The sequence below is a fragment of the Triticum dicoccoides genome, chromosome 3B, assembly GCF_002162155.2.
Source record: "Triticum dicoccoides isolate Atlit2015 ecotype Zavitan chromosome 3B, WEW_v2.0, whole genome shotgun sequence".
NCBI classification, from domain to species: Eukaryota; Viridiplantae; Streptophyta; class Magnoliopsida; order Poales; family Poaceae; genus Triticum; species Triticum dicoccoides.
In genome coordinates, this window is record NC_041385.1 from 342,540,505 (window position 1) to 342,551,298 (window position 10,794).

A 10,794-nucleotide genomic window follows, 5' to 3' on the forward strand; every position below is an offset into this window, starting at 1 on the left:
CAGTAAATAGATGAAACCCACTAGTATGAGTAGGAATTGTTTGAGCCCTGTTGTGCCTACTCATTCATGTTTGTTTGTCATGCCTGCTACTGCTTAGAGTTGAGTCAGGTCTAATTCATCGGGAATGAATCAGAGGTGTGTGAACATGTCCTACTGTGTGTGAGCTAAGTGTGTGAACACGATTTGGTAAAAGGTATCGGTGAGAGGCCATGTAGGAGTACATGGTGGGTTGTCTCATTGAAGCCGTCCTTAGGAACTGAGTTCTGTGTTTGTGATCCATGAAACAGTTACTACCACGCATTGGGCCCGACACCAATGGACCCTCTCGGCTTCTTAATCACCCTTGTCCTCTGTCCAGGAGTTGCAAGTAGTTTCTGGTGTTTGTAGTATGCTGGAGGCCGTGGGCAGCGCTGACCGGAGGGGTGGGCTGTGATGCGGTAGGCACGTGGCACGGTGTACCGAGCGCCCGTTTGGTGTCTCGGGAACCCTGCACACATCGTTTGGGGCTGTGAGCGAAACTCCGGCCGGATCTCCTCGCGGATGGAACCCGAATAGGCGATAAACCTGGACTAGAGACTTGAGTGTTTAGGCAGGCCGTGGCCGACACCCACGTTGGGCTTCCGCTTGAAGGTTGCCGAGTACATGTCGTGTAAACGGCGGTAAGTGGTGAGAGCGTGTGTGAAGAAGTACACCCCTGCAGGGTTAACATCATCTATTCGAATAGCCGTGTCCACGGAAAAGGACTTCTGGGTTGCCTGTACAGTTCATAGACAAGTGAAAGTGGATACCCTAAAATACGCAAGATAAGCGTGAGTGCTATGGATGGCGTTCTCGTAGGGAGACGGGAGCGGATCCATAGTGGTGTATTGATATGGTGAATATGTGGACTCATGTGCGCCACCTCAAAAGAGTTACTTGCAGTCGTAGTTTAGGTTAGCCACCGAGTCAAAGCTGGCTTGCTGCAGTTAAACTCCACCATCCCCTTTGTTGATAATGGTGCATATGTAGTTAGTTCTGATGTAAGTCTTGCTGGGTACATTTGTACTCACGTTTTCCTATTTTATGTTTTTGCAAAGAGACGTCAGTCTCGCTAGTAGTTCCGCGTGGTCTTCGACGTTTAGCTTGATACCTCAGCTACGATCTTGTGCCCTCGGCAGGATCTGGTAGATAGTCAGGCTTCTCAGCCTCTTTCATTTGTAGATGTCTGTACTTAGACATATTAGCTTCCGCTTGTGTTTTGATCTGTATGCTCTGAATGTTGGGTCATGAGACCCCTGTTTGTAATATCTCGCTCCTTGGAGCCTATTGAATAAATACTAGAGTCGTAGAGTCATGTTGTGATGCCATGTTGTATTTGCACATATCGAGCATATTGTGTGTATGTTATTGAAATGCTTGGTATGTGTGGGATCTGACTATCTAGTTGTTTATCTTTAGTAGCCTCTCTTACCGGGAAATGTCTCCTAGTGTTTCCACCGAGCCATGGTAGCTTGCTACTGCTCCGGAACACTTAGGCTGGCCGGCATGTGTCCTTCTTCGTTCCTGTGTCTGTCCCTTCGGGGAAATGTCACGCGATGAATACCGGAGTCCTGTTAGCCCGCTATAGCCCGGTTCACCGGAGTCCTGCTAGCCCAGTGCTACAGCCTGGATTCACCCGCTGATGACCGACACGTTCGATGCTGGGTCATGGATGCCTGTCCCTGTAAGTTTGTGCCACTTTGGGTTTACGACTAGCCATGTCAGCCCGGGCTCCTTATCATATGGATGCTAGCGACACTATCATATACGTGTGCCAAAAGGCGCAAACGGTCCCGGAAAAAGGTAAGGCGACACCCGTGGGAATACCGTGCGTGAGGCCGCAAAGTGATATGAGGTGTTACATGCTAGATCGATGTGGCATTGAGTCAGGGTCCTGACACCATGTAGGAGTACATGGTGGGTTGTCTCATTGAAGCCGTTCTTAGGAACTGAGTTCTGTGTTTGTGATCCATGAAACAACTACTACCATGCATTGGGCCCTGAAATATGACCCCGCTCGACTTCTTAATCACCCTTGTCCTCTGTCCAGGAGTTGCAAGTAGTTTCTGGTGTTTGTAGTATGCTAGAGGCCGTGCGCAGCGCTGACCAGAGGGGTGGGCTGTGATGCGGTAGGCACGTGGCCGGGTATACCGGGCGCCCGTTTGGTGTCTCGGAACCCTGTACACATCGTTCGGGGCCGTATGTGGAAACCTCGGCCAGACTCCCTGCGGATGGAACCTGAATAGGCGATAAACCTGGACTAGAGACTTGAGTGTTTAGGTAGGTCGTGGTTTACACCCACGTCGGCTTTCGCTTGAAGTCTGCCGAGCACATGTCATGTGCAGACGCTAAGTGGTGGAAACATGTATGAAGAAGTACACCCCTGCAGGGTTAACATCATCTATTCGAATAGCCGTGTCCGCGGTAAAGGACTTCTGGGTTGCCTATAACAGTTCATAGACAAGTGAAAGTGGATACTTTAAAATGCGCAAGATAAGCGTGAGTGCTATGGATGGCGTTCTCGTAGGGAGACGGGAGCGGATCCATAGTGGTGTATTGGTTGGTGAATATGTGGAATCTTGTGCGCCACCTCAAAAGAGTTACTTGCAGTCATAGTTCAGGATAGCCACCGAGTCAAAGCTGGCTTGCTGTAGTTAAACCCCACCATCCCCTTTGTTGATAATGATGCATATGTAGATACTTCTGATGTAAGTCTTGCTGGGTACATTTGTACTCACGTTTGCCTATTTTATGTTTTGCAGAGAGACTTCAGTCTCACTAGTAGTTCCGCTTGGACTTCGACGTTAAGCTTGTTACCTCAGCTACGATCTTGTGCCCTCGGCAGGATCTGGTAGATAGTCAGGCCTCTCAGCCTTTTTCATTTGTAGCTGTCTGTACTCAGACATGTTAAGCTTCCGCATGTGCTTTGACTTGTATGCTCTGAATGTTGGGTCATGAGACCCCTGTTTGTAATATATCGCTCCTCGGAGCCTATTGAATATAAGTACTTGAGTTGTAGAGTCATGTTCTGATGCCACATTGTATTTGCACATATTGAGCATATTGTGTGTATGTTATTGAAATGCTTGGTTTGTGTGGGATCTGACTATCTAGTTGTTTATCCTTAGTAGCCTCTCTTACCAGGAAATGTCTCCTAGTGCTTCCAGTGAGCCTTGGTAGCTTGCTACTGCTCCGGAACACTTAGGCTGGCCGGCATGTGTCCTTCTTCGTTCATGTGTCTGTCCCTTCGGGGAAATGTCATGTGGTGTCTACCGGAGTCCTGTTAGCCTGCTACAGCCCGGTTTACCAGAGTCCTGCTAGCCTAGTTGCTACAGCCTGGATTCACTCGCCGATGACCGACACGTTCGTTGTTGGGTCATGTATGCCTGTCCCTGTAAGTTAGTGCCACTTTGGGTTCACGACTAGCCGTGTCAGCCCGGGTTCTTTGTCATATGGATGCTAGCGGCACTATCATATACGTGAGCCAAAAGGCGCAAACGGTCCCGGGCCAGGTAAGGTGGCACCCGTGGGAATACCGTGCCTGAAGCCGCAAAGTGATATGAAATGTTAGATGCTAGATCGGTGTGACTTAGGATCGGGGTCCTGACAAAGGCAGTGTCTGAATCCGAATGTGAAGATTCTGGTAGTAGCCTTGGTGATCCTGAAGAATTGAGCCAAGAGCTAGCACTGCTCGTGAAGAAGTTCCAAAAATTCTCAAGACGTGGTCGCTTTGGAAAATCTTCAAGGAGTAGTGATTCCTCATCAAGTGACTATAAGAGAAGGCTATGACACAAATGCAAGAATCTTGGTCACTACATTAAAGATTGTCCTCGGTGGGACAAGGAACTAAAGTAGAAGAAATACAAGGATTACAGTTCTGATGATGCCAAGAAGAAGAAGAAATATTCGAAGTCTTCATCATCAAAATCCTCGAAGTCTTCATCCCACAGGAAGAGCAGCTCCAAGAAGGCTCAGGCATTCATTGGCAAGGAAATGGATTCTGAGGCTGAATCTGAGGATAATGAGGAAGAGGAGGCATCCGAGGAGTCTGAGTCAGGTGTGGCAAGTCTAGCTCTTGCTACCGCATTTGTCAGCAAGTCTATCTTCAACTCTGAAGAAATTGGCAACACCAACAACGCTGATGAAGGCAATGACGAATACGCTCCCACCTATTGCTTCATGGCAAAGGCTGCTAAGGTAACTAAATACCCCTCCTCTGAGTCAAGTGAGGATGAATCTGATGAAAATCTTAAGCCTATCTACTCTAAACTTGCTAAGATTACTGTGAAACAACAAAAGGCTATTGAAAAACTTCAAAACATGCTAGACAAAAGTGATGATATGTTGGGTGATGAAATGGACCGCACTAAAGACTTAACTGAAAATCTTCAGAGACTTCAGTCTAAGTTTGACAACCTTCAAAGTCATCATAAAACTCTCTTATCTGATCACAAGAAGCTTTCTTATGAATTTCTTCAAAGAAAGCAAGATCTTGAGAAGCTAAGAGTGAGTTATGAAGATCTTCAGAAGGAGCACGATTGACTACTTGCTCAACAAATCAGCGCTACTCAGGAAGAATTTGATCCTCCATGCTTAAAGTGCATTGAACATGAATCTGGTAATTCTTCACCTGAATGTTCAAATGCTTCAAATATTACAAATTCTTCACCTGCCTCTGCTATCACTAATTCCTCATCTGAGGACATTGCTAGTATCATTGACGATGCAGGGCTGAAGGAATTATATATGACAGGCATGTACAAAAGCCTCAAAGGGCATCAGACTCTTTGTGATGTGCTTAAAAAGCTGATCCTCAACAGAAACCCTAGGAAAGAGGGTATTGCCTTTGAGAGGAAACTCAATGCTGATGGAACATATTGGAAGCCTGAGCAGTACCCCAAAACCTCATGGGTTGCTGCAAAGGGACCTCCAGTTGATCCATCTAACTTATCTGGCTTTATGTGTGAATCTCCTCATTCTTCTGATGAGTCATTTGACTCCAACTATAAACTGTTCAAAAATTAGAATGGTGAAGTATTTGCTAGATATGTTGGCACTAACTGCAGGAACGGTTCCCCTATGAAGAAAGTCTGGGTTCCCAAAAGCTATGTTGAAAGTCTTCAGGTGAATGTCCTCGTGACACCACCAGTGAAGAATAGGAACCCTGGATCAAACTCTTCATATGGACCAAATTCTTCATATGGATCCAAGTCCTCATACGGACCAAATTCCTCACATGGATCAAATTCCTCAAAAGGATCAAAATCCTCATATGAACATCATCATGCTAACAACTCTGTTTCGCAGGGTAGAGCTAAGGGCTGTGAATATGTGCATCATTCTTCAAATCATTATGTTCATAAGTCCTCGAAGAATTTCTCTGCTTATTCATATGCTTACCCTAACCCCTCTTATGTGAAACGAAGTGGACTGGCGTCCATGCCACCTTTCTCATATGGTGCTCGCAGAGTGATGAATTCTTTGCCACCCCTCCAGATGTGGGTGGTGAAGAAAAAGAACTAATCTCTTATGCAGGGTCAGGTCTCCAGTCATGCTCAAAACGACTGAAGAATTTGCTGGAGACCTGAACAGTGCCTGATAGGACGCAGGCTAATCATGATGAAATTAACCTTCATTTCACACGTCCTCACACTACTTATCTGTGCTATTGCTTGATGAAATTGAACTGATGATACTGATGTCATATTCTTCACTGATGAAGTATATGAGTTTGTAAGCTGCACTAATTCATCTGCAGGATGATCAACCCAAAGCAAATGAGTGGGTCCTCGATAGTGGATGTACAAATCACATGACTGGTGACACGAATCTATTGATGGATGCTCCCTTATTACCATCACATCTGAAGCATATCATCTTTGCTGACAAAGGCAAAAGTCAGGTATTGGGTCTAGGTAAGGTTGCAATCTCTAAGGACTTACACATGGACAAAGTCATGCTTGTCGAGTCCTTAGGATACAACCTCATGTCTGTCTCAATGCTTTGTGATCTTGATATGGTTGTTGTCTTTGGCAAGTATCGTTGTGTTGTGATCATGGAAGCTGACAATTCCAAACTCTTCGAAGGCTTTAGGAGAGGAGACTTGTACATTGTTGATTTCTCTACAGGACCACAACCTGCCATGTGCTTACTTGCAAAAGCTTCAGAAGGCTCGCTATGGCATCAACGACTTGGTCATGCTGGCATGAGGAATCTGCACACGCTCGCAAAGAAGATGCATGTCATTGGCATTGAGAATGTCAAATTCCTCAAGGATCACTTATGCGGAGCCTGTGAAGCTGGGAATATGACTAAGGCCAAGCATCCAGCAAAGACTATCATGACCACCACTCGACCATTTGAATTGCTTCACATGGATCTCTTCGGTCCTAATCATTATTCTGCTGTGACTAATGATGCATCTCTATATGGATTTGTTATTGTTGATGATTACTCTCGTTACACATGGGTACACATTGTTACTTACAAACATGAAGTGCAGGAAGTCTTCAAATGATTTTCCTCGAGGGCTTCAACCAACTCTGGTGTGAAGATCAAGCACATCAGGAGTGACAATGGAACTGAGTTCAAGAATTCTGGTCTTAATGACTATCTTGATGAACTTGGTATTACTCATGAGTTATCTGCTCCTTATACTCCTCAGCAAAATGGCGTCGTGGAGCGCAAGAACAGAACTCTTGTTGAGATGGCTCGCACTATGCTTGATGAATACAAAGCGCCTCATCGTTTTTTGATTGATGCAATTGATACCGCGTGCCACCTCATCAACAGAGTATATCTTCACAAATCCTTCAAGAAGACTGCCTATTAACTTCTCACTGACAAGAAACCCAATGTGAGTTATCTCAAAGTCTTCGGTGCTAAATGTTGGATTAGAGATCCTCATCACAATGCTAAATTTGCACCGAAAGCACATGAAGGTTTTATGCTTGGTTACGGAAAGGACTCGCACACCTACAGAGTCTTCAACATCGCTCTTCACAAGATTGTTGAAACTGTAGATGTGCGGTTCGATGAAACTAATGGCTCGCAAAGAGAGCACCTACATTCTGTGATAGATGAACCAGCACCTGAGGATTCTATCAAGTTCAAGGCTACTGAGGATGTCATTCCTACCGAAGAATCTACTGAAGAATACATTCCAGAACGCGAAGATCGACGAGCTAATGTACCTGAGGAAAATGCTGAAGAAAATGCTGAAGAAAATGCTGATCAAATTCCTCGACGACAACCAGCTCATCCTCGCATTGCAAAAGAAGTGCAAGTTGAAAAGATCATCGATGACATTGAAGCACCAGGTCCTCTCACTCTCTCAAAGGCTTCACATTTATCTAACTTTTGTGGGCACTATGCTTTTGTCTCTATCATAGAGCCCACTAAGGTAGATGAAGCATTTCTGGAGCCTGAGTGGATTCAAGCCATGCGAGAAGAATTACATCAGTTCAAACTCAACAATGTCTGGGAACTGGTCAAACGTCCAGATCCTCGCAAGCATAATATCATTGGCACAAAGTGGATCTACCGCAACAAGAAAGATGTAAATGGCCTTGTGGTGAGGAATAAGGCACGACTGGTAGCTCAAGGCTACACACAGGTTAAAGGAATTGATTTCGATGAAACTTTTGCACCTGTTGCTAGACTTGAGGCTATTCGCATATTACTTGCTTATGCTAACCATCATAATATCAGTTTATATCAAATGGATGTGAAAAGTGCATTCCTCAATGGTAAGCTTGAGGAAGAAGTATATGTTGTTCAACCCCCAGGTTTTGAAGATCCAAAGAATCCTGACAAAGTCTTCAGACTCAACAAGGCCCTCTATGGCCTCAAGCAGGCCCCTCGGGCGTGGTATGATACTTTGAAGGAATTCTTCATGAAGAATGGCTTCACACCCGGTTCACTTGACCCTACTCTCTTTACCAAATCTTATGATGGTGAACTATTTGTGTGCCAAATACACGTTGATGATATTATCTTTGGCTGTACTGACCAACGTTATAGTGATGAATTTGCCTATATGATGAGTGAAGAATATCAAATGTCTATGATGGGAGAGTTGAAATTCTTCTTAGGTCTTCAAATTCGTCAACAGCACAATGGCGTATTCATATCTCAGGAGAAATACCTCAAGGATGTTTTGAGGAAATTCGGCATGCAAGATTGCAAAGGCGTCAAAATTCCTATGCCCACAAATGGCCATCTATGCACTGATGAAAATGGTATTGACTTCGATCACAAGGTATACCGCTCCATGATTGGTTCTTTATTGTACTTATGTGCATCTAGGCCAGATATAATGCTTAGTGTTTGCATGTGTGCCCGATTGCAAGCTACACCGAAGGAATCACACCATAAGGCTGTGAAGCATATTCTTCGATATCTAGCTCACACACCAATACTAGGACTATGGTACCCCAAGGGCTCTACTTTTGATCTCATGGGATATTCTGACTTTGACTATGCTGGTGATTGTGTGGACCGCAAGTCAACATATGGTACTTGTCATTTCCTCGGACGATCTTTGGTCTGTTGGTCCTCGAAGAAACAGAACTGTGTATCACTGTCTACTGCTGAAGCTGAGTACATTGCTGCTGGTTCTTGCTGTGCTCAATTGGTGTGGATGAAGAAAACTCTCAAGGACTATGGCATCAACGTGAAGAATGTGCCTCTCTACTGTGACAATGAGAGTGCCATTAAGATTGCTCACAAACCAGTTCAGCACTCGAAGACAAAGCACATTCAGATTCGTTATCATTTTCTTCGTGATCATGTGTTGAAGGGCGACATTTCTATTGAGCATGTGAAGACTGAAGAACAGCTAGCCAATATCTTCACAAAGCCCTTGGATGAGAAGAGATTTAGCAAGTTGCGGTGTGAGCTAAATATCTTAGTCTTTGAATGTTCTTTGAAAAGGACACACATCCTAACACTTATGCGAAATTGATGACTTAGATGTGCAACACATGAAGAAACGTTTTTCTTCAATCAATGAAGAATAACACTCTAAGTGTCAAGAAATTAATGAAGAATTTGATTCTCAGAACCCTACGACAATTGTACGCGGTGTCTAAAATCATCATTCTTATACGGTGGGTCACGCCACCACCAAAGTTGAAAATTTTCAATTTGAGTTTTTCCTCGGTTTTGAAATTTCTCAGTTTTTCAAATTCTTCAACTTTTCAAAATCTTCACTGTTTCCGTCGCTTTTCTTCATTGGCTATATATATATATATATATATATATATATATATATATATATATATATATATATATATGAGTTTATGTCCTCTACAACATTCACTTATGGCTATTTCTTCAAGTTGCATTTTCTGCTAAGTGAATGTGATTGGACCCTTCCCCCTCTATGCTATACTCAACCCAATCTATTCACAAATTCTTCATGTGCGTTCTACTTGAATCTCATTCAAAATCTTCACTGTGTCCTTGTTAGCTGAAGAAGTTGCGAACGGAACTTTAAAACTAATCTTATCCAAATTTTCGGTTTTGCCGCTCAAACCGTCCCGTATCCCACGATAGACCTAGCTATTCACCCAGGATCTAACACGATCTCCACTTTTCAGTACGTGGGTGACACATGTCAAGCGAATGAGAAGGGCCAGGGGCACGTTCGTCCTAAATCTTCGGGCGAACAGTTTTCCACTGCGACTATAAATACCCCCTCACCCCTTCCTCACTTCCTTTACTCCGCTCGACCGCTCTCCCTCTCTCGCTGGAGCTTCTCAAACCCTAGCGCCACCGCTACTCCATCGTCGCTGGTGAGGAAGAGCTTCACTGCCTCGACCTCGTCGCCGTCGTACTCGCGCCGACCGCGGAAATCTTCACTCTGCCACCGCCGTAGCTGTCTTCCTCCGCCAAGTTAGGGCGTGGAAGATCTGAACTGACGAGCTTCAAATCTACACTTCTTGGTTCGTCGTGTTTGAGGGAGTCCTGGACTAGGGGGTGTCCGGATAGCCGAACTATCATCTTCGGCCGGACTCCTGGACTATGAAGATACAAGATTGAAGACTTCGTCCCGTGTCCGGATGGGACTTTCCTTGGCGTGGAAGGCAAGCTTGGCGATACGGATATGTAGATCTCTTACCATTGTAACCGACTCTGTGTAACCCTAACCCTCTTCGGTGCCTATATAAACCGGAGGGTTTTAGTCCATAGGACGAACAACAATCATACCATAGGCTAGCTTCTAGGGTTTAGCCTCTCTGATCTCGTGGTAGATCTACTCTTGTACTACCCATATCATCAATATCAATCAAGCAGGAGTAGGGTTTTACCTCCATCGAGAGGGCCCGAACCTGGGTAAAAACATCATGTCCCTTGTCTGTTGTTACCATCTGCCTAGACGCACAGTTCGGGACCCCCTACCCAAGATCCGCCGGTTTTGACACCGACATTGGTGCTTTCATTGAGAGTTCCTCTGTGTCATCATCTTTAGGCCTGATGGCTCCTCCGATCATCAACAACGATGTGGTCCAGGGTGAGACTTTTCTCCCCGGACAGATCTTCGTATCTGGTAGCTTTGCACCGCGGGCCAATTTGCTTGGCCATCTAGAGCAGATTGAAAGCTACGCCCCTGGTCATCAGGTCAGATTTGGAAGTCTGAACTATATGGCTGACATCCGTGGAGACTTGATCTTCGACGGGTTCGAGCCACAGCCAAGTGCGCCGCACTGTCACGATGGGCATGATCTAGCTCTATCGCCGGACAGTGCCCTGGAGGCCGCACAAGTGTCCGCT